The sequence below is a fragment of the Thamnophis sirtalis genome, unplaced genomic scaffold, assembly GCF_051295495.1.
Source record: "Thamnophis sirtalis isolate CommonGarterSnake01/CBP01778 unplaced genomic scaffold, rThaSir2_p1.2 scaffold_10, whole genome shotgun sequence".
Lineage (NCBI taxonomy): Eukaryota > Metazoa > Chordata > Lepidosauria > Squamata > Natricidae > Thamnophis > Thamnophis sirtalis.
The window spans coordinates 33,133,040-33,157,218 of record NW_028261390.1 but is presented as its reverse complement, the minus strand read 5'-3'; positions in this window follow the sequence as shown (position 1 = coordinate 33,157,218).

The following is a 24,179-nucleotide window of genomic DNA, read 5'->3' as shown; positions in this document are numbered from 1 at the left end:
AAAAATATTGCAACACAGCAGCAGTCATGAAGTGACCACAATCTCCGCCTCCTGCACCTCTAAAATAATAAGACCTAAATAAGGCCAAGCACTTATTTCGGGGACAAAAGAAAATAAGTCCCTGTCTTATTTTCAGGGAAACACAATACAAACCAAACAAAAGGATTATCATAATGCCACAACATACCTTTCTATCTCAGAGATTGTAGCAAGGATCAGTACTACCTTAATAAATGTTATTTGCCCATTATAATTCCATGTTGTTATTTGTAAAGTGAATTCTCAAACTATACATGCAAAGTTGTGATTTATGTCATTTTATAGAATGCTAAGCTCTGTTATTTTGAGTGGAAATAAAAAGAAACATATTTTATCTCAATTCCAAAAGCAATACTTTATTTTGGTTTAGTTTGGTTTTTCAAACCATAGCAAACCATGAAGAAAATGAGTCAGCAGTGGGAGAAGTAGTGGCAAATTAATATTGACACAATAAGCAATTTGCCAATATACAGTAGCTTCACAAGAAATTGAATGTTCCTCAAATTTGATGAACACACATGGAAACACTTATGCTTAAAAGCATAAGACCTGTTTTATGAACAGAACCAACCTCTTCTGTTCATAAAAAATAGATTTAATGTCAAAATTTGTTCCCTAAGCTCTACACTAATAGAGGAAGTTCCACAGTACTTCTTGAAAAGAATATTGTTTACTACTTTGAGTGGTAAACTTTATTATGATTATAAATAATAGGCATTAATGGATCGTTAATCTATATAATAATCTTGAGTTTTCACAAAAGCAATTTCAAATTATCCTTATGAACCTCACTGACACTTTCTACCAGAAAATTGGTTGCTTTTGTTTATCCTTAATCTTAGCACAGTTGCATGCTTCAACTAATTAGCAGTTCAATTTCTCAACTCAATTGTTCAGATCATAGTTTTTATATGTTTAAATTGATCTGCTTGTCAAATTTAAAGTAAAGGTGATCTCTATATTTTAATAGCTAAAATAGATAACCAAATGAAAATATATCTCAGTAACCTAGTAAGTTATGGGGAAAAAATCATTTCACACAATAAATAATATTCACATATCACTATTATTATAATCCATGAAATTAATGATTGAAATTAATACTAATGAATGCCACTATGAAAGATGAGTTCATGCAGAATTAAGATCCAATTACATTTTTTTCAGAAAATAAATTGTGTATGTCAGTGTATGTAAATAGAAACAGAAGTCTAAGTCCAACAAGCCAAAAATGCAAACCCACCAGTCAAGTGACTAACTTGCTATCTTTTTGCTATTTATCAACTCTCAATAACAATAAAATAAGAATTAAAGAAAATATTCAGAACAAATAGAGCCTGTTCAGGAAAACAGAGAAATAAACCCTTTATATCATACACATTTATATTAGGTATAAAAAGGCATAAGGTTATATCTTATAGTAAGTAAGAAAATCAATCAATAAATTAATCTCTGTTAGTACATTTTTCCATTAGTCAATTTTATTTAAAGGTGTTAAATAATGTTTTCACAGGACCTGTTTTTAAGCATAGACTAACCCAGCTTTCCACCTACAAGGCTTTCAGGAGATATTCCAATAATTGTATTTTTTTTCTTTAAAGTATTGTTACTGTGTTTTTAATGTCATGGTGGGGGTGGGGGTGTATTTTCTTGTAAATTGTTTTGTAGAATAATGTTTTATTGGTTGTATTGTTTGCAGAATGGAACTGCCTCTTTCTAAGATACTAAATGTCTGTTTCTATGTATTTATGTTTATGTGTGGTTATGCCCCTGTCAATACATTGCATGAACAAAACAACCTTTTTTTTAAAACAAGAGGACCAAAATAAAGGGAAAGTACAGAATTATACAAATGTTTTTTTAGAAAAGCAATGTTAAATTATGCTACTTTTTTAGTCGCTTAGACCATCCCAGAAACTGCAATTCCAGCAATGGCTTAAAAAAATACAAGCAAGTTAAATGTCTATGGACCATTCAATAAGAACTGAAGAAGCTTTTGAATGAGAAGTGAAATAATAATAATTCTTTATTGTTAGTGCACAACATATGTACAATGAGATTGGTTGAGCTCCCTCAGTGCAGCCCCCCCCCCAAATACAACTCACAGTGAAAACAAAGAAAAAATAAACCCAATAAATCATATTAACAAACACCCAGTTCCATTACACCAGTGTGAACCAGTGGTGGGTTACGGCCAGTACACCCTGGTACAGGCATACTGGTGCCTGCTGGGAGCACCAGATACTGCTCCGGTATGGTGTTCTGGAGGGCCTACCCTCCCACCTGCTCTCCTTACCTGTATTTGACCCAACCGGGCCATCTGTGCATGCACACGGAGCGTATGGCCCCTGCACAACACTCCGCCGAGCAGCTGGAGCATCATGGGTGGTGGATGTGCATGCGTGCGCAGTGCACATGGTGGACACCCGGCCCGTTGCAGCATACCAATTGCAACGGGATCTGGAACCCACCACTGGTGTGAACATGTTACATGTTGTGCCAGCCCTGCAAGTCCATCGCACTACTTAGTTATGATGTTACTTCGCATTCAGGTGTCTGACAGCCCATGGATAAAAACTGTTCTTCAACCTGTTTGTGTGGCTGGCTATGCTTCTATATCTCCTTCCCGGTGACAGGATGGTAAAGAAGTACTGACCATGGTGTGAATCATCCCTGAGGATTTTCCTCACTCTTCTAAGGCAACGAGCCCTAACAATCTCATCTAGTGATGTCAGGAGGAAGCTTACAACGTTTTGTGCTATGCTCACCACCCTCTGTAATGTTTTTCTATTCGCAGCTGTCAAACCAGCATGACATACCGTGATGCAATAAATGAGGATGCTTTCTGTTGTGGACCGGTAAAAGGAGGTCATCAGTTGTTGTTCCACCCTATTTTTATGCAAGAAAATGGAGTCTCTATTGGGCCTTCCTAGCCACCTGGATTGTGTTTGTTTTTCTAGGTGAGATCTTCACAGAGATGGACTCCCAGGAATTTAAAGGAGGAAACTCTCTCTACACAGCCCCCCTTGATATAAAGTGGGGCAGGTTCCTCTCTCTTCCTCCGGAAGTCCAACACCATCTCCTTGGTCTTGCTGATGTGCAGGTTGTTTTTTAAGCACCATGTGGATAGTTTTTGAACCTCCCCCTTGTACATTGTTTCATCTCCAGCTTAATGTTTTCAAGGGAAAAAAATCCAAGAACATCCAGTTGCCTTTTGAAAAAGCACCTTTGGTAGAAGAACTATAAACAGTGAAATATTGCAGATGTACCATTTCCAAACATTACAATTTCCTGTACATACTTTATTTATTTTATTTATTTTAATTAATTAAATGCCACCCATCTTGCTATGGAGAGGAAAGCTGTAATGCCAGATTATAATATGAGTAATAATAACCAGAACACACAAACATCAAAGCAAAGTTTGGCAATGAGTCAAGCTTGAATACAGCAGAACCAAAATAGAAGTTTGCAATTTGACAGTAAATGTTATATGAAATTGCTGTTAATTCGTTTAATCCGATTATGTGAAAGAATGAGTGACTGAACAGTGGAAATAAACTTTTTTTGATTGATTTTTTATTATTGCACTTCAAAACATGTACTTATTCATGTTTGATTTCCAGTACTTTTTCTCCTCAAGTAACTAAAAAGTAATACAATTGACTTTTAAAAAGTCTGTTTAAGTTCTCTTAAATTCTCTTAAGATAACTTCCCCATTGTTTATTCTACATAATACTAGAGGAGAGTGAAATTATTTATTTATTATTTATATTGAATGTTATCACACACATTTCATGTATGTGATTTTGAGTGGCATAACTAAAACAAAAAAGCTAAATATTCACCATAATTCAACCCAACTGTTAAAAACAAGTAAAAACTTAAAAAATAATCTGCTATAATGAAATGAGAGCAGGGAATTTATTCTAAACCTATATACGATGTAGCCATTGAAGCAGTGGTGAAATCTAAAAAAAATTACTACCAGTTCTGTGGACATGGCTTGGTGGGCGTGGCTTGGTGGGGTCATGTGATTGGGTTGGCATGGCTATGTAGTCATGTAACTAGGGGATCAAAAGACAGAAACTCACTTTAACAATGTCCTGCAACTAGATGACCACAAGATCCCTTCCAAGTTAAAAAAAAAGTTCTGAAGATCAGTTGTGTGACGTGCAATTGGAATGTTTTTTTCTCTCTTTTTTTTAGTATTTTTTACTACCAATTCTGTGAACCAGTAGCATTTTTACTACTTTTTCAGGCAAACCAGCTTGAACCAGTAGCATTTCAGCCTGCATTGAAGGTTCCCAATTGTTGGAAGAAACATCCATCTGATTCAATTCCAAGCTGGGAGAAAGACACTGGAAACATGGAGGCTGATTGGAAAGATGGTGTAATGATGAACGCAACCACCAGCATTTATGGTTCTGGTGCAGCTGACCAAAATGGAGTTGAGAGTAGGAGTTATACCTTCTTTGGACTTTGTATTTGAGCTTCCTGTTTCTGTGCAAGAACATGTCCTTTAATATTCTATTGGCTGTTGTCAGATTCCTATGGGATCATGTAGGGATTATGTAGGTTCATAGCTGGCTCTATAGGCAAAACAGGAAATGCAAATCCTAGGTGTTTGTCTGAGCTAATCAGGTCAGCCTCTGGTTTATTGTTTGTCTGAGCTTCCAGGTGAAGTTTGGGCTGCTCTGGAGGTGGTGCAATGAAGGGGCTTGTGTTCTGAAAGGGTGTTGGGTAATTTTTATTGTGTCTAATGACTTTCATCCTGTGTTGGATCTTGTGTAGAGAGGTTACTTCTAATCCTAGCATTCGGCCTTTGTTTCAAAATATCCTTTCTTGAATGGATTACCAAATCTGCATTTCTAAAAGCTGCCTTCCAGTTTCTGCTTGAGGGGCAGGGAGACTGGGGTTGCTTCCTGCCTCTAAAAACATGTTTCTCCATTTCACATTTAGGAAAATATAATATTCTGCCTTTTTAAATATTCCTCAAAATATTCAATTCTTCTATGCTGGGTGGCCTTCCCACACCATGCTTCAGTGGGATTCTCAGGCTAACAGGATTGGATCCAATCTCACCTTACTAAAATTTTACATATTACATATTAAAACAATATGTTTTATTAAGCAATGAAAGCAGGCAATAATAATAATTCCATTAATTCTATAATTCTATTATATCTTTACAGTATCAAATAAACTTTTCTTAAAGGAATGCTAACTCAAAGCAGTGTTCTGAAATTAATTTAATTAGGTTGACAACTTGTTCAGAACATTTTTTTTTTCTATAGAAGAAAAGTGTTGGGTGATCAAAATTGAAAAAAAAAAACCTTCATGGTTTTCATGAAAAAATATTTATAACTTTCTTACAAAGTTCATGCAGATAACCAAATCTGAATTTCTCATAAATGAGAAGAAAAACATATTTTGCTTATTAGTCTTTCCTTTCTTGGTTTTATTTCCAAAATTACTGTTTTGATAGATTAAAGTTAAAGGTAAAGGTTCGCACATATGTGCTAGTCATTCCCAACTCTAGAGGGCAGTGCTCATCTCTGTTTCAAAACTGAAGAACCAGTGCTGTCCAAAGACGTCTCCGTGGTCATGTGGCCAGCATGACTAAACACCGAAGGCACATGGAATGCTGTTACCTTCCCACCAAGGTGATCCCTATTTTTTTACTTGCATTTGTACATGTTTTCAAACTGCTAGGTTGGCAGAAGCTGGGACAAGTAACAAGAGCTCACTCCATTATGCAGCACTAGGGATTCAAACCTTTCTGATCGACAAGCTCAGCATCTTAGCCCCTAAGCCACCAAGTCCCTGTTTTAATAGATTAGAGTCCCTGTTATTTTGAAGGTGAAAATTGTATCTATTTTCACATACTAGGCTTAGAGTTTTTTAGAGGATTTACTGTTTATGTAGTTGTATTTGGTTTATCTGCATATTTAATTTTATTTTAATCACTTTGCTCACCTGATTTTTCACTGAATCAAATGAAATGCATTTCATAATGCCATGCTCAACAGTTTTCTATTTTTAAAATGTGCCTTCTATTGTTCCTACTAATATGATGTATTCCTTCTTTTACAAGATGTGAAAGACGAGTTTACAAAAATGGAGAGAAATTCCTTTAGAAGTACATGTAAATGTGAGTCCAATGTTTATGTAATTCTTGCCTGCTGTCTCTGTAAGTTTGGGGGATGAATATAACTTTTAGTTGGTAAATTGAGAAATTTAATGAGTTGTAGGAGGAGAGAATGTATGTCATCCATCCCTCAAATGCACTCAATTTTTTTCTAGTACTACTGGGGTGGGAAGAAATCTAATTATATTTATGCCTGAGGTGGAATGGCAAGTGACATACATACATCTATGTTTACAGGCATCCTATACTCCTTTTTTTTCTTTTACCACTTCTCCCTTAAAAACTTCAGGAAATGGATTCCACTGAGCATCTTATTATAGAAGAATCATGCTAGAAAAGACAATCCAAATAATAGGGTGTTCTTATTTGACCATTGAATTAAGTAATTACTTGTATTACTGAGTTAAAACTTGCTTATCCAATAGGTATATATGTTTTAATCAAATTCAGGTTCTTAAACATCTTATTTTGATGCTGTAACTGAAAACTGGAAAATAAGAAGTTGTCCAGGATTATTATAAGAAATTGGCAGCTAAAATATTCTGAGATAAAAATTAATTCCATTAAAAAAGAGATATTATGTCTCAAAGTTGCTGAACACCCTGCCCCAGAGTCATACTGTAGGAAGCTGCAGTATGGGGGTCACACAAATAATTATATCTCTGCAAGTATTGCATCAGCACATGTAACACTTTACCAATGTTCATTGTGGATGTGTGTACATGTTCACACCAAATTTCATCAAAATCTGTGATGGTCGAGCAGGGAGCCCCAGACCAATTGACATGGAATGACCCCTTAGTAAGGCCACACTTGGAATACTGCATGCAATTTTGGTTGTCACAATGAAAAAATATGTTGAGACTCTAGAACAGGGGTGTCAAACTCAAGGTCCGGTGGCCGGATCCGGCCCACAGGTTGCTTAGATTTGACCTGCAGGGCCACCATGGAAACAGCCCATTTTTGCTGGCAGAGCTCTTGGGCCACACAGGAATGTCTGACATGAGTGACATACAGCTGGCTACCCCCACCCCACCTCCTGAGGTCAAACACAATGCTGATGCAGCCCTCAATGAAATCAAGTTTGATACTCTCCTGCAGAGAAGAATAAAACATATAAAGAATGGTTGCTGGAACTGGATATGTCTAGTATTATGAAGAGAAGTAGGGGTGACATGATAGCAGTGTTCTGATATCTCAGGGGTTGCCACAAAGAAGAGGGAGTCGAACTATTTTCTAAAGCACCTGAGGGTAGAACAAGAAACAATGGGGAGAAATTAATAAAGGAGAGAAGTAATTTAGAACTAAGGGGAAATTTCCTGACAGTGAGAACAATTAATCAGTGGAACAACTTGCCTCCAGAAGTTGTAAATTCTCCAACACTGGAAGTTTTTAAGAAGAGATTAGATAACCATTTGTCTGAAGTGGTATAGGGTTTCCTGCCTAAGCAGAGGGTTGGACTAGAAGACCTCCAAGGTCCCTTCCAACTGTCTGTTATTCTATGTCCTGTTTCTCACAAGTTCTCCCACAGCCTCTTCCTTGAAATATTGTTGTTGTTAGTCGCAAAGTCATGTCTTACCCATCATGACCCCATGGATAATGTTCCTCCAGGTGTTCCTGTCCTCTACCATCCCTTGGAGTCCATTTAAGCTCACACCAACTGCTTCAGTGATTCTGTCCAACCACTTCATTCTCTGTCATCTCCTTCTTCTTTTGCCCTCAATCATTTCCAACATTAGGCTCTTCTCCAGTGAGTCTTTTCTTCTCATTAGGTGGCCAAAGTATTTGATTTTCATCTTCAGGATCTGGCCTTCTAAAGAGCAGTCAGGGTTGATCTTCTATAGGACTGACCGGTTTGATTGCCTTGCAGTCCAAGGGACTTGCAGGAGTCTTCTCCAGCACTATAGTTCAAAGGCCTCAATTCTTTGGTGCTCAGCCTTCCTGATGGTCCAACTTTCACAGCCATACATTGAAACTGGCAAAACTGTAGCCTTGAAATATACCTCAAGCAAATAAACCATAGCTAAAACTCACAATCATATTAATTTGTGTAGCAGAATGTTATGAAGGCCAGAATATAGAATAAAACAAATAAACCTTTCTCTGAAATGAACCCTTTTGCCTTTGCTATGCAACTACACAAATGACAAGGAACTAGTTGGTAGAATTGGTTACATTTGCATTACTTAGGTTTTAAATGCTTGCTCAGAATTGTGTGGTTCTTTGTGCTTACTGACTTGTTTGTTTGTTTGTAGACATTTCATTCCCCAACTGAATAACATCACCAATGAGCTAGTGTAAGATTTAATCCCTATTTATATATAGCACCTTGCTAAGAATGCTTGAGGGGGATTCTTAGTTCCCATCCTAGGTTCTTTCTTCTCCCACATTATTAGGTCTCTTATTCAAGAGTTTTTCCTCTTTTTCTTTTGCACAGTTTGTCCTATACCTTTTCTCTCCAAAATCTATTTCCTGCATTTTGAAATCTGCCAAGTTAACATCTCAGCTGTAGCACTCTCTCTTTTCCACATCCCAATATGATTATGAAGTCTTTTCTGATTAGTTCAGAAATCTACTGTACATATATCAGCAGGAAATAACTTATCATGACTGACAGCAGACATTTTTTTGCCCATGTTCTGCTTCGAGAAGATTCTAACTTATTTATCTACACAAATATGAAATATATGCCTGAAATATAATCACATTATAAAATTGTGATTGTTTGTATTTGATTTTGTAAATGGTCTTGAAAAATGCTTTTTAACTTTAATGATGATTGAGGAGGAGAAGGAGGAGGTGGTGGTGGAGGAGGAGGAGGAGGAGAAGGATGGTGACCTACTACATCTTTCTTTAGAATTATGTTAGCTTGAAGGCTGAGGGATAAAATAACTCCGGTTTAATTAAGAAATTAAGTATTTGATCATAAAATGTTTTAAGAAAGCCAGTGGAAATATAAAACAACTTGTTTGTACTTATTAAAACAGAACAAAATGCAAAATCTGTGAATTGGTTAATAATATGACTTTAAGCTTTGATTTTTATGAAAGTAACAAGCTACATATTTTCAATACTTTCATTTGAGTATTCTAATCCCCATACAATTTAACTCTGTAAGGAATAATAGAGATAAGTGCACTAGCTCTAACAATTAACTGGCATTCTTATCTCTTAATTCAAAGTACCTTGAGCTGCATAAATGCAGTAAGCTTCACAATGCAAAATATGTTTTTATAAAATTGAGGAATACTATTAATTTATATCATCCCAGTGGAGGGGTAACATTTGTCTGTGCTATTTCTTTCTAACAATTCAAAGATCAGAGTACCAGAATAAACTTAAGGTGACCAGTTTTTGTATTACAACTTTGTTATAAAAAGATCCACATGGTAGCTTGAAGATTTTCAGATGAAACTGGAATTTTAGAAAGAGATGTTAAAATATATTTATACTTAAAACTGCTGTAAACAATATTTGAAGCCACTTACTACTAGCTCTGATAATCACAGGGTTTTATGAAGATATGCTAGTACCTGTTGACATTTTGCAGCTATATTTGATATGATAATTTGTGAAGTTCTGGGATCATACATTAAACAAAATATTATGATTGCCGCTATCAGATAAATATTTTTTTAAAAATATGTTTCATTAAATGACTCAGTTTTACCTATAGTTTTAATGTAATTTCCTTTAAAATGATATTACAACTTCCTCTAATATATCATTTACATACTTTCAAAATGGCGTCGGTCAAAGCCATGATGACCTGCACTCTGTTTCGGAATTGCCACACTTGGGGGGTGGGAATTGGGCCAGCATAGAGGGGGGATGAGGAATGAACTATGGAGGGTTTTGAGGGGTATTGTGCCTTACCTAACTGGACTTAATGGCCAGAACCAGCATGGGGATTAAAGGCAGAATGCTAGACACCTGCTGAGACCAGACCGAGGGAGGAGTTCCCAATGACTGACCTGTGTGACATGGGACACCAGGAGGGGTGGGGAGTTATGAGCCCTTTTATGTCGATGAAGTGTGGAAGTCCCACAGAATTAGTTTTACCTAACTCAGTGCCAAGGCTATGTATTCAATAAAGGGACTTTTAAGTCTGGTTGAAGCATCAGAGTTCTGATTCAATTGCTGGAAATGTTGACAACTTCTTACTTTTAGACAATAACTTCCATGACCTATGCTGATATGTTTCTTGACTTTAGTGATGAATAGTACTAGCTACATAGCTACAGCAATAAACATTCTTTGTCTAAGATTTTGATTTGTTTATTTTGATCAATATTGGAAAATATTTTGAGATTTAAGAATCTTTTATTAGATGGCTATACCATATGTCCTACCTAACACAGAAAAGGAGTCAACTTTAGTAACTGCATTATTTATATTTTTCCTCTATTAAACAATAGAAGAAAAATAATGGCTAAATTAAATTGAAGGAAAGGAGATTGACTATACATTCAAACAGAAAAAGAAAAGACAAAGAACACCATAAAATAAGTCTAAATTGATTACAAGACATTGCTGAACATATAACGAGGAAAAAAATGCATCAGGTACAGCCAATTCTTTTTTGACTGAATATCTTGCTAATCAGCATTTTTTTAAGCAGAGTAACACAAATGATCAGGAGTGGGACATTTGGTGATTTAATGGATAGTTTATAATGCTTTTATGCTTCAATTTAAAATTCATAGGATTATTTTTTCTCAGATTCATAGGTCATACGAAAACACCATAAAGAGGTAAAACCTATTAAGTTGTTATGACAAAATTATTTTTATATATTTATTAAGTTTTAAAAGCCACTCCAACCCAAAGACAGAGTCAAGATAATTTAAAATTCAACTTTATTAATCAATTAAAAAAGTTATAAAATACAGAATATGATATTAAATTAACACTGATCCTAACTCACTGTACCCAGATTTAAAAAAAACCAACACAAGCAACATAGATTTAATATTTACTGTATTTTAACACTAATGTGATGCTAACAACACTCACCTTCACTACATAAGGACCCATATATTTAATTGTGTTTTGGGAGACCAAAAATATAACTACTTAAACAGGTCTTTGTAAGTTAAATGGAAAGTGTTATTAAAATGGGGGAAAGACTTACTATCTTAAAAAAAAGAATATTGAGACAATGTAGGTGATGTCCAGCTTCTAGATTACCGTATCCTATTCCTTAGAGTCAGGAATAAAATATGTGGGAAGACAGAAGCAGAAAGGAAGTATTTGATTTCCCCCCCCCACATTTTTTGAACTGCCCCCTCAGTGTATACTAAGTTTAGCAATCTTTAATTCTCATACTAGCAACAGGTTTTTTTTTTTTTTTTTTTTTGCTTTCTAAATTTCATTTCAGATCCAGGGTTATCAGACTATTGTCAGTCTGGACCAAATTTAATAGTTGTAAGCATTAAAAACAGGCTCTGCTATGTAGATGCATCATTATTTATACCTATGGTTTAAAGAGTAAAACCCATAACATTTGTTTGAAACTAAACAAGTATTTATCTATGTTTGCGTTTTTCAGATAAGTTGCAAATATTAAGTCAACATTCAGCTTGAGTATCTAAATAAAAGTACAGGACCTTTTCATTTCTGAAAAGTGTAATGTTTATTGAACACATTGCATAGTAATGTTGAGGAAAAACTAACTCTGGCATACTCAATTAACAGATCATAGTATTAAACAGAGTTTCTTCCTAACCAAGCCCACAGGTTTCCATATAGACCAAGTAAACAAGTTCTCTTTGTTATGGGAACCATCTGTCTCAACTTCACAACTGTCAAGACATTCTTGAAAAGTTTCCAGTCTCTCACAAGAAGTTTTGTTTCATTAGTTAACCCATTTGTAATCAGCACCTTCGCCATTACTCTAATGGCAAGTTGAAGCAAAGAGGCACATAGCTGCCAAAATTTCACTTTTGACATGGGTTGTAGCATGCCAGCCTAAAATGATAAATCAGTGTAGCCTTACATTATGCTACAACATTTCACCTTTAAACCATTGCATCACTTCTAATTCCACATATCTAGAAAAATCACATCTAGTTAGCATTATTATCATCAGCATCATCAGCATCACAATTCCACAATACTTGTAAAAAGAACATTGATGTTCGACCCCGCCTTAGCAGAAACAAGAAACAGACTCCTTGTCCCGAAAACCCCTTCTTTATTTATCTTCTGTGAGTTAATGGCATTCACACACCAAAAAGTTCAGGGAATAATCCTTCAAAAAGTTAACTGCAGTAACAGATCTTATCAGTTCCTTGAGATAATTGCCAGGCCGGAAGCTTCCAGCCACAAAACTGTAAATTAAGTTTTAGCCAGCAGTCTCTGATGCACGAAACAGGATGACCCAAATCTTTTGAAATCTGAACTGTTGTGTCCTACAACCACCTTTTTCTTCTATTTCTTCCCAGGGAGAGGCCATTCAGCATGTGCCTTGCTTCCTGAGTAGACTCCTTGTTCTCCGTTGTTCTCCTCTCCTAACTGCTCTGCGCATATGTACATCTGAAACAGGCCCATCTGTTCTTCCTCTCCACTTATCTCAGCTTCTGAAGGCAGCTGTCTCTCCAGGGCTGGGAAATGGCCCTGGGTTTTATCTCTACTTCCAAGATAGAACATATATCAGAGCCTTCCTCAGACTCCAGTACTGACCCAAATTCCTCCCCAACATCCTCATCATCTGAGTCTGCTGCCAGCTCCATTGGCAGCTGGCGGGCCACAACAATTGGTAAATTCCAATATAGAAACTAATTTCTTTATGAAATTCCAACCCAATGAACACTGGGGAAATGGATACTTGAAAAATATAGCATGTGAACCTGGTTGTTGAACATTTAAGCATCATCACTATCATATTCCTCTTCTGAGAATCATACAACTTAAATTAGATTTAAGATAGTTATATAGAGTAAGAATTTAAAAAATATGGAATAACAAAATTAAATCAAAGAAACATAGGCTTATCAGTGAAAATGAAAATATGTATTTCATAGTCAAGCAATAAATATTCATTCTTGAGTACAAAAGCCTACCCTATCTGAGTGTTTTACATCAACTTCAAAAGAATTTGTGGTATTTATTGTCTGAGTAGATAAACATTTTGCAGTATTAATGGATACATTAGAGATTGTTGCAAATTGTCACATAATATTTTCTCTCCACGTGCTTTCGAAATGGATGTCTTTGTTCTTACACAATATATGAAATGTGAATAATTTGCACAGTGTTAGCAGTAATGTCATATACATTGGAATATATGCTTTCTACACTGTGGTCTCTCATATATCTGAATGTTTACATTTAAATTTAATAATAGAATAATACTTTTAGCTACTTTACAATTAAGTGTTAAAAGTGTATATGTCTTTTAAAATGTTTCTCATTTCGGTATATTTATAAATTTGTTTTTAATGTAAAATTCATCATTCAATGCCTTTTAACTCGAGTTTTAAGCATCTCTTTTCTAACACAATTTTTTTTAAAAAAATCTACCGGTATCTCCCACATAGTCAATAAGGTCTCAAGGGGATTTTCTCATCATATTGTACTGCCTTCTTAAAACACATTGTAATTCAAAATGCCATTCTCAGATAATCAGATGAGCAAAAAATTCCAACCCCGTTACTGCTTTGATAGCTGTTTGCCATAGAACATTCACCTGAATCCCTCATGCTTCCTCAAGAAAACAGAGAGTGGAAAATTCTTTTAGCTCCCTCAACTATTAAGAAGCTAACCTACTGCACCTTGACTGTCTTATGACTTATGGAAAATTATTAATATTCTGGCAATATAATTTTTAAGCAGGTGCAGCAAAATCATCTCACCATTGAAATTGCTGTGTTCTGATTGCCAGCAAAAATCTATGAGGGTATCAAAATAGAATATTATTTTTCAATCTATAGGATAGAAATGATGAAGAGTTCTAATTTCTTATAAATACTAAAGGCAATGTGTGTGTGTGTGTCTGTTTGTGTGTGTGTGTGTGTGTGTTTGTGTATTTTCATAGATTTTCACGGGTGTAGGTATGCTGGTCTTGTTGTATTTGGGTCTTTTTCCATGTAAGATTCAGATTGTCTTGGCAATGTTTCAGCGAGGTCTCACTCGCCATCTTCAGGCTAATGTTTTCAGTTTAAAGAGTGGTCGGAGCTGCCATCTTTCTATAAATCTTGGTGGAGTGTGTGGAGTGCTGGCCTTGTTTCAGTAAGTAGATTGATAGGCTGTGTGGTTGTATCATGATTGGTAGATTGGTGGTGATTGGTGCTGGCTGTGTGTCCGTTGTTTGTTTGTTTGTTTGTTTGTTTGTTTATTTATTTATTTATTTATTTAATTTGTATGCCGCCCACTCTCAAAGAGACTCAGGGCAGCTTACAAGTAAAAAAGGGAAAGGGAAGGACATACAAAAACAAGACAACATTAAAAGATCCAAAACATTCACAACTTAGGATGGGGCTGGACAAAATCAACAGTCCCAGGCCTGCTGGAACAGCCAGGCCTTGGTCGCTTTGCGGAAGGCCAGAAGGGTAGTAAGGGTCCAGATCTCTGTGGGGAGATCGTTCCATAGGGCCGGAGCAGCAACAGAGAAGGCCCTCCCCCAGGGAGTCGCCAGCCGACATTGACCGGCAGATGGAATCCGGAGGAGGCCTAATCTGTGCGATTTTATAGGCCTCAGGGAGGTAATTGGCAGGAGGCGGTCTCTCAAGTAGCCAGGTCCGATACCATGTAGGGCTTTAAAAGTAACGACTACCACTTTGAAGTGTGTCCGGAGACCAATGGGAAGCCAGTGCAGATCGTGGAGGATAGGTGTGACATGGATGTACTTAGGTACTATCCCACTATCGCTCGCGCGGCTGCGTTCTGAACTAACTGGAGTCTTTGAACACTCTTCAAGGGCAGCCCCATGTAGAGCGCGTTACAGCAATCCAGTCTTGAGGTGACGAGGGCGTGAGTGACCATCTGAAGGGCCATCCAAAAGGTTTTGTGTTGTAACGGCCTGGGTGGTGGGTGTGGCTCGTTTGTTGACTAGGGCTTCCAGATGTCTGGTAGGTGGGAGGTATCGTCACATTTATTCATGTTGTGGGGGTGTTTCTCTATTTCGATAGCTTCCATAATTATTCTCTTGTTGAAGTGTTCAGTTTTGGAGATTAATTTGGTTCCTTCAAAATTAATTTCATGTCCTGTAGCTTTAAGGTGCTGGAAAAGGGAAGTTTTCTTTCTTTTTTTCTTACTGCGTTCTTGTTTTCTGCGATGCATGCATTTATTCTCCTGTTTGTTTGTCCTATGTACGTTGCAGGGCAGATTTTGCATGGTATTTCATAGACTCCTTGGTTTTCTAGCTGGATTTTGTCTTTGGGGTTTCTTAAGATGTTGGCTATTTTTGGTCAGTGTTGAAGGCTGTCTTGATATTGTGTTTGTGGAGAATTTTGCTGGAAACCAGCCCTAGTCAACAAACAAGCCCCACCCACCACCCAGGCCAATACAACACAAAACAACAACGGACACATAGCCAGCACCAATCTACCAATCATGATACAACCACCCAGCCCATCTATCCACTTACTGAAACAAAGCCAGCACTCCACACACCCCACCAAGATTTATAGAAAGATGGCAACTCAGACCACGCTTTAAGCCGAAAACACCAGCCTTAAGATGGTGAGTGAGACCTCGCTGAAATGTTGCCAAGACAATCTCAATCTTACATGGGAAAAGACCCAAATACAACAAGACCAGCATACCTACACCCGTGAAAATCTACGAAAACACAGCATATAGATAGATAGATAGATAGATAGATAGATAGATAGATAGATAGATAGATAGATAGATAGATAGATAGATAGATAGATAGAGAACAGTTCATACTGAATAAAGGCACAGGAAGATTGTCCCTGAAATCTGATATTCACCATCATTGCAAACCTATTGTTTTACATTTCCTACCTTCTATCTAGATACTTCAAACATAGGAGATGTTTGAAAGCAGAATAGTCTTCCTCTGATGGCAGAATGATTACGCTAATAAATGGAGACTCAATTTTTTTGTATTTTTATTTTTCTAAAAAAGAGTATGTATATCTATTTTAGAGCTTCATAGTTTATTCTCATATCCAGATTATCAATAACACGCAAAGATGGTTGCATTGTTTTCATCTACTGCACTTTATAAACTTCTTTTACATCTTTAGTCAGCATATTTATTAACCAGAAGTGCAACTATATAGGCTTCATTGGAAAAGCCAGATGAAGCTGTGAGATAAGACAAAGTGCCTCTACAAGGCAATTTATATAATCTCTGTGATGTGAAGCAATTTGAACACCTGTATTGCATAAAGTGTTTTTGAGATATGAATAATTAACTATTAAGTATTCAAATGTTCTCATTAGCTTGGTGATAAAGAATAATAAAGACAACTGGTTCAAAATCCATAAAAAATGAAGCCTAAGCAATAGTATCATACATCCACTATAAAGTGGAATTTTCATAGCCGCAGTTCAGGATCTAAGTATGTAAGCTGTTTAAATGATAAATGTGCTATTATGCTCCTTGTATCTCAATATGGTCTATGGGAACATCAGCAACATTACTTTCAGAATACTTTTCAAAGATACATGCATGGTTGGGTACTTTCCCCTTTAAACATGTGGTAGACATTATGTATAAATATGTTTCAGGGATTCTGGTAGTTTTTGTCAGCTTTTTGCCTATTTTTACACTGCAATATGGTTTATCCCAGATGCTATTTCTTCACCTGAAGCAAGGCACATTAATGGGGCTTTTGCCATCTTAAAAATAAAGATCATATTGGTTTTGTGAAATGCTGACTATAACACATGGAAATTTATTACATTTACCTTAAAGGGATTTCTGCTTGCCATCTGCCTGCCTGTTTCTCCAGAAAGCTATCTTTTACATGCAAAAAAAAAAAAAAAAAAAACTGAACATCACCATCAACAACAACCCACCTTTCTTAGTCAATATCTTCAGATTAGATTTCAAGAGAATTGCCACTTTAATTGTACAAACACAGCTTCTAGTCAGACAGCTTTAGAAAACAATTTGGCATGGTTTAGCATTAATTGTACAGGCAGCAATATATTTAGAAAAATGTTTCAGCAGTCATTTCTTCTTCCATTTTAAACTTAGTTTGGACATAACAGCAATTGGAAAAGAAAGGGAATCAAAATAGGCCGTGCAGTCCTCCTTTTGTTATTTTGAGAAGTAAGAAAATGTGATCACTGTGTAATTAAGAATTTCACAGACAATCGTGCCAAAATAGATGGCTTCATTAAAGAATTAAAGTTCTTGATTCCCAAACTCATTTTTGTATCCTATTTTGTCTGAAAATAGGAACATGTTTCCTCTGTTATAGAAATATATATCATTGCTCATTTATATTTGGTTTGTTTTCAACAGAGATATTGTCTTTGTTTAAAATAGAAACACTTCCTCTTTGTCAACTGCATCTTGATTGTTTTTCTTATAGAATAGTGGCAAGGAAGAGACAGATTGGTATACTGGTTAAGGCACTAGAGAGACCCAAGAATATTAGACATCCAACCGTTCATTTTCAAAACAGTCCCTTTGGGTTTTAGGATATCCTGTTATATCTCCCTCTTTTTAAAATTATTTAAGGTAGCTGTATTTCCAAAGCACTTGACTGAAATGCATTAATTATGCATTTTCATTATGACAGAGCCAACATCAGCAGTGACTAAAACATAATTTGTTTAGGTAGCAATGCAGGCTGTTCTCTGATCAAGTTGTGTTTCCTACAGGGAGACATCAGTTTTGAATTACAGAGCAAGCAGGAAAGATAAAGTAATCAAGCAGTAAAAACCTCTCCAATGGGAAAAAGAACAAAAATCTGGCTCTGAATATTCTATTAAATAAATAAAATTGATCACCAGAAGTATCTGGCTTTAAATTAAAATATTTTATTCTTTTATATTCTTTTATATCTTAAAAATATTATGTTATAGTGTTTGAAACTAAGTCACATTTCATGCTATCCTCTACTTATCTAATTCAAATAGATAATTCAATTGGCTCGAATATTATGGATACAGCAGAGATAAATGGCTATTTATTTACTAGGTAAGCATAGAAAAGGGTGCACTGCCACTGACATTAAAAAAAACCACATTGGAAATAATTCTTTCATGATGCCTTCTCTTGGAATTTTATGGAAGCATCAGAAGCCAAGAAAATCTACAGGTTTTCTTTTTATACTAAATAAATAGTTCAGCCAATTCTCTTGTAACTCCTTCTGAGCAGCTTTGGCTATAAGGAGAGCCAAAAAGAGAAGAGTGAATATAATTCTTTCCCATCAGATCTTTCGTTACTAAGAATTACTTTGCGAGATAAGAAATTTAGTTCCCCATATATTTTGCCCTGGGGAGGGGATGACTGACATTTTTTCTCCTAGTAATCAAACAGAGTTGAACTGCGCAAATGGAGATTTGTTGGGAAAGGAATCAGATTTCTGCAGCCAGTAGTTGCTAACATGCTTGTGAAATAGCTAACAGACCATGATGAAGAGGAACAAGGAAGCAAGACTGAGAAATGCAACAGAAGTAAATACATTCAGACAAGAAGATATGACCTGAAAGCTATGTTTGTGACCAAAGAGATGTCAAAAGTTATTATTAAATTGTTATTTAGCCAACAATTGCTGGGCTGGCCAGAAAGAGGACTTAAAACAAAGCAACATAGCAGTAGCACAGTTATTGATCATTTTTCAGGTGGCCTACACTTGTAATATGATAGTGGGAGAGAAATATTAAATAAATGCATAAATGTACACATATTAACTTAGCAGAATAATGAAATTGGAAGGAACCTTGGAAGACTCCTAGTCCAACCCCCTGTTCAAGCAACAGACCCTATACATTTTCAGACAAATGGTGATATCTTCCAGTGATAGAGCACTCACATCTGAAAGCAAGCCATTCCACTGATTAATTATTCTAATTGTCAGGACATTTGTCCTTATTCTTAGATTGGTTCTCTTCTTGATTAGCTTCAATCCGTTGCTTCTTGTTCTGCCTTCAGGTGCTTTAGATAATGGGTTGACCCCCCCCCCCTTTCTTTCTGACAAGCCATTAGACATTGGAATACTGCTATCATGTCACCCTAATCCTTCTTTTCATTAATCTATACATTGCCAATTCCTGCAATCATTCTTCATGTTTTAGATTCTAGTCGCCTAATTATTGGTCTTCCTCACTCTTTCTAGAGTCTCAATATCTTTTTTTTTATATTGTGACAACCAAAACTAAAGGCAATATTTCAAGTGTGGTCTTACCAAGGTATTATAAAGTGTATTAATATTTCACAATATCTTGATTCTATCCCTCTGTTAATATTGTCTAGAACTGTTGGCATTTTTTGTTGACTGCAGCACACTGCTGGTTCATATTTTAGTGATTGTCCACTAAGACTCCAAGATCATTCTCACGGTTACTACTATTGAACCAAGAATCTCCTATTTTATACCTGTGCACTTGTTTTTTCTTGCCTAAATGTAAACAACCTTAATGTTCTCACCACTGAATTTAATTTTATTAGATACAGCCCAATATTCAAGTCTGTCAAGATCCTTCTCAAGCCTGTCTTCTGGAGTGTTGGTTATGCTTGCCAGCTTGGTGTTGCTGAAAGTTTAATGGATTCCCTTTCTATCCCCTCTTCTAAATCATTTAGGAAGATATTAAAGAATACTGATCCTAAAACAGCACCTGTTTTACACACTTCCTTCTACATATATGCAGTTCCATTAAGGACTACTCATTGAGTGCAGTTGGTCAGCCAGTTACAAATGGGTCATGATGCTGTCTAATCCACATTTTAGTAGGTTGTGATCTACTTTATTAAATACCTTACTGGTGTCCAAATAAATTATGTTCACAGCATTTTACTGGTCTACTAATTTTGTCACATCAAAGAATGAAATAAGATTTGTTTGATGTGATCGGGTATGACTTTTAAAAACCCATTTTGGCTGTGGTTATAACTTTGTTTACTTTAAGATGTTCACAGATTCATTGCTTGATTTATCACTTCCAGAATCTCCCCAGTATTGCTATCAGTTCTAATAGGTCTGGAACCTCCTGGATCCATTTTTCCTTTTTTGAAGATGGGAACAGCATCAGCCCTTTTCCAGTCATTTGGTAGTTCTCCAGTGTGCCAGGATATTTGAAGTTAACGGTTCTAAGATCAAGTCTGCCAGGCCCTATAGTACTTAATCTCTCTGGTCCTGGTGATTTATCTCACCTAGAGTAGATAGATGTTATCTTACAATTTTCTTGCTTATTTTGACTTGTGTTCTTAATCTGCATTTTATGGTATTTTTTTTTTAGTATGTTGGACTGTTTTTCTTGTGTGTAAAAACAGATGAAAAAAAATGAGTTAAGCAGTTTCATTTTCTTTCTGCTCTTGTCACCTTCTTGCTATTTTCTCCCATTAAAGAACCAATAGTTTCTTGAATTTTTCTTGTTTTTTACTTGAAAGAAGCTTTATGGTTACATTATGATTTTATATATTATAAACATAAATAAAATGAAACCATATTTGTTTCAGTTCTTGTTTTCTAAAAATTTTGTTTAGTGTTGTCTTCTGTTTGTTACTCAAAGGTGAAAACAAAAATCATTCCTAGTCTATGGCAGTTTCATAGACCAATTGTTTTGTCTCCCAATATTTTTCAGGTGGAGTTTGAAGTTACAGTATCTTGTGATCATTACTGCTGCCAGCCTTGAATGACTGAGAATCCCTATCCCTTCCATCTGACCAGATGGACAGTGCCAAATCATGGCATTTAGTGAGTCATCCAAACCTTTCACATCTTTATTTTTCATTGTATGACTTTCTTTGATTATTTCACTCTAAAATATGATTATATACTATAATGGAGGTCATGGGAATTGAACATCACTCAGCAATTAGAAAATCACTTTTTAGATTAGTTGAAATGCATGTCAGCTGAGCCAGAAATAGAGATGTTAATATAAAATTACATTGTAGCACCAGTTTCAGAATGATGCAAAAGACTACATCCAGATAAATCTCCAAATCTGAAGGAGAAATAGAACAAACATATTTATCTTTGTTAGAGCAAAAAAAGTACACAGGCGCTTTATTTCCTGTTTGGTACACATGAACATTTTAAGAGGACAAATCCTAGATTTAATAATCTTTTCAGCATGGATTTGAAAGGGACTGACTATAGTAAAGTCTACCCACCAGAGTTTTAAAGACTTCTATGTCTAAAATTTGATAAATTTATTGTATGGTAAATTGTTCTAGGTCACTTTGATTACAAAATGTGGAAATCATTTGAACAGTAAAATTGTAAACAAGGAGGTGTGAAATAAACCCATGGCAGTTACTGGCTAAAGTGGAATCTGTTTTGTGATATTTGGAGTGACACTCCAAAATTCTTCAACTATTTTTCCATCAGTTTCACATTAATGCAGACATATTGTAAATTATAGAATAAATGGCAACATATGTACCATCTTCTCCAAAAATATATCCAGATTACATCATAAAAAAGATTTTAATCATAACTTTATTTTGTTTATTTCATTTTTCTTCAATATTCATTTAACATATTTCGACTTCCTGGGAGGAGCCTACTGGTGGGGGCAGGAAAAATCAGCTGCCTCCGAATTCCTGGCTACGTACCTGTTTAGAGGATCTTCCATCTGACGTCTTATCAGGTTTTCTTATCCTTCAGGCAAGAAGGAAAGAAGAAACTGTTTTGCTGGCAAATGCTCTTCGATTTTTGCAGCTTTTGTGCTTGCAAGGAAAGGGGGGCTAGCCCAAGGCAGAACGGCTGTCCGTGCTGGGAACTTCAAACTGCCTTGTGCAGGACAAAGTAGGTCTCTCCCACTCTGCCCCAAGTTTTGTTTGATTTATTCTTATCACGAGCTGAATCCGTTTACTGTGGACAATAATTGCTTATCAACATTTTAGCTTCTTTTCTTTTTCTCCTCCGAAAAATTATTTACTCAGAGGCTTCTAAAATGGCGCCGAGCAGGCTGGTTTCTCCGGTAATAACGAACACTTTTTACTAATCCTCACAAGAATTCAAAACAAAAGAGATTGCTTATCATTTGTTTTGGTTTCACAATAGAAGAATTTTACTCCTTCATTAACCTTGCTTATTTGGAAGTTAAATGGTGATGAATCTGCTGAATGGTCTTGTTACAATGTTTACTCACTGAAAGTTTTGCCAAGCCTTAAACTTCAAAATAAAAGCCTCTTTACTTAAAGCTGCATATTCAGGCAATAGAGTTTTATTAACTGAAGGCAGATAAATTTTGAAATGGCCTCAAAACCAAATATTAACTTGAAGTCGTCACCCTCTACTTCCAGGGGCACATCCTCAGTGCCTGGCACAAAGCTGCAGCCTCCGCTTCCTACACCCCCTGCTGGGGATGTGTTAATGAAAGAATTTTTTCTGAGTAATCTAAGCGAGGCTCTTAATGCACAGACAATTAAAATGGAAGATAAGTTTAGAGATAACAGAGAGGTGGTAAAGCAGGAGAGAAAAGAGGAAATAAAAGAAATGAAAGAAGAAATTAAAAGTGAAATAAAAGGACTTAAACAGGAGCTGTATGAGAAATTTGACGCTAAGGTTGATAAAATTAGAGACGACATGCTGAGTCTTGTAACTGTATTAACAGAACATATTTCTGGAGTGGAAGATACTCTAGAGGTTCTTAATGATGCCAATGCTAACTTGACATTGAAAACAGAGGTGGTGGAACAAAAAGTGGAAAATGCTGAAAAAGAAATTATTATGATACAGTACCGACAAATGGAGTTTGCATTAAGAGTAAGGGGGCTGCGTGAGGAGAAACAAGAGAACCTGAAACAGATCCTATCGGAAGCTTTTGACCGCCTGATGGGAAGACCAGGGACCAATCAAGACTGGCAAATTGACAAAGCTTACCGCGTTAACTCCTGGCTGGCAAAGCAGAAGCAGCTTCCTCGAGACATCGTTATATATTTTACTACAAGAGAGTTTAGAAATATGGTACTGCAAGCATCTTATAACACTAAGCTTCAAATTGGCGGTCAAGACCTGGCTGTTTTGAAAGAGATACCACCTCAAATGTTAAGAGCCAGGAGAGACTACGCTTTTTTGGTCGAAGAACTCAGAAATCGTCAGATACAGTATAGATGGGATGCACCATTTGGCATCATATTTACATTTGATAAGCAAAGGTACCGCCTCAACTCTGTATGGAAAGCCCGAGATTTTTATTATAATATATTGAAGGCCGGACACCCTGCACCATCTGGACCTAGAGAAAGACCACAAGAAGGACAGGATAGACAGCAAACTACACAACCACCAGACAAGATGGAGCATCTCTCTTCTCTAGAAGTGCAAGGTGCTATGGAACCAAGACCTAGCCGCATGACTACTAGACGTATGGAGAAACAAGCTAAAAAGCAACAGCATCAACAATCATCGGCCATCGATCGAGGATCTACAACAACAAATCTGGAAGCAATGGGAGGAGCTAGACCTAAGGTTAAACAGGCCGTGCAGGAAGCTCTAAAAATGCTTCAACCAACCAAAGATGACAACTAAGATTTTAACATGGAATGTCAACGGACTGAACTCTCCACAGAAGAGGAAGAAAATATTTCATTATCTCAAACAGTTTAAGAACGATGTAATTTGTTTGCAAGAAACTCATATCAAGTCAACTGATCAAAAATATTTGATCAACTCAAAACTTGGTCAACATTTTGCAGCTTCTGCTATGGAAAAGAAGAATGGTATAGTTGTATACTTAAGAAAAGATATGAAAGCTGAATTAATAGAAGCAGATCCCTTCGGAAGATATATTGCTTTAGACTTAATCTTAGAAGGGAAAAAGACATTACTTTTGGGAATTTATGCTCCCAATCAACAGCAAGATAGATTCTATAGAAATCTTCATG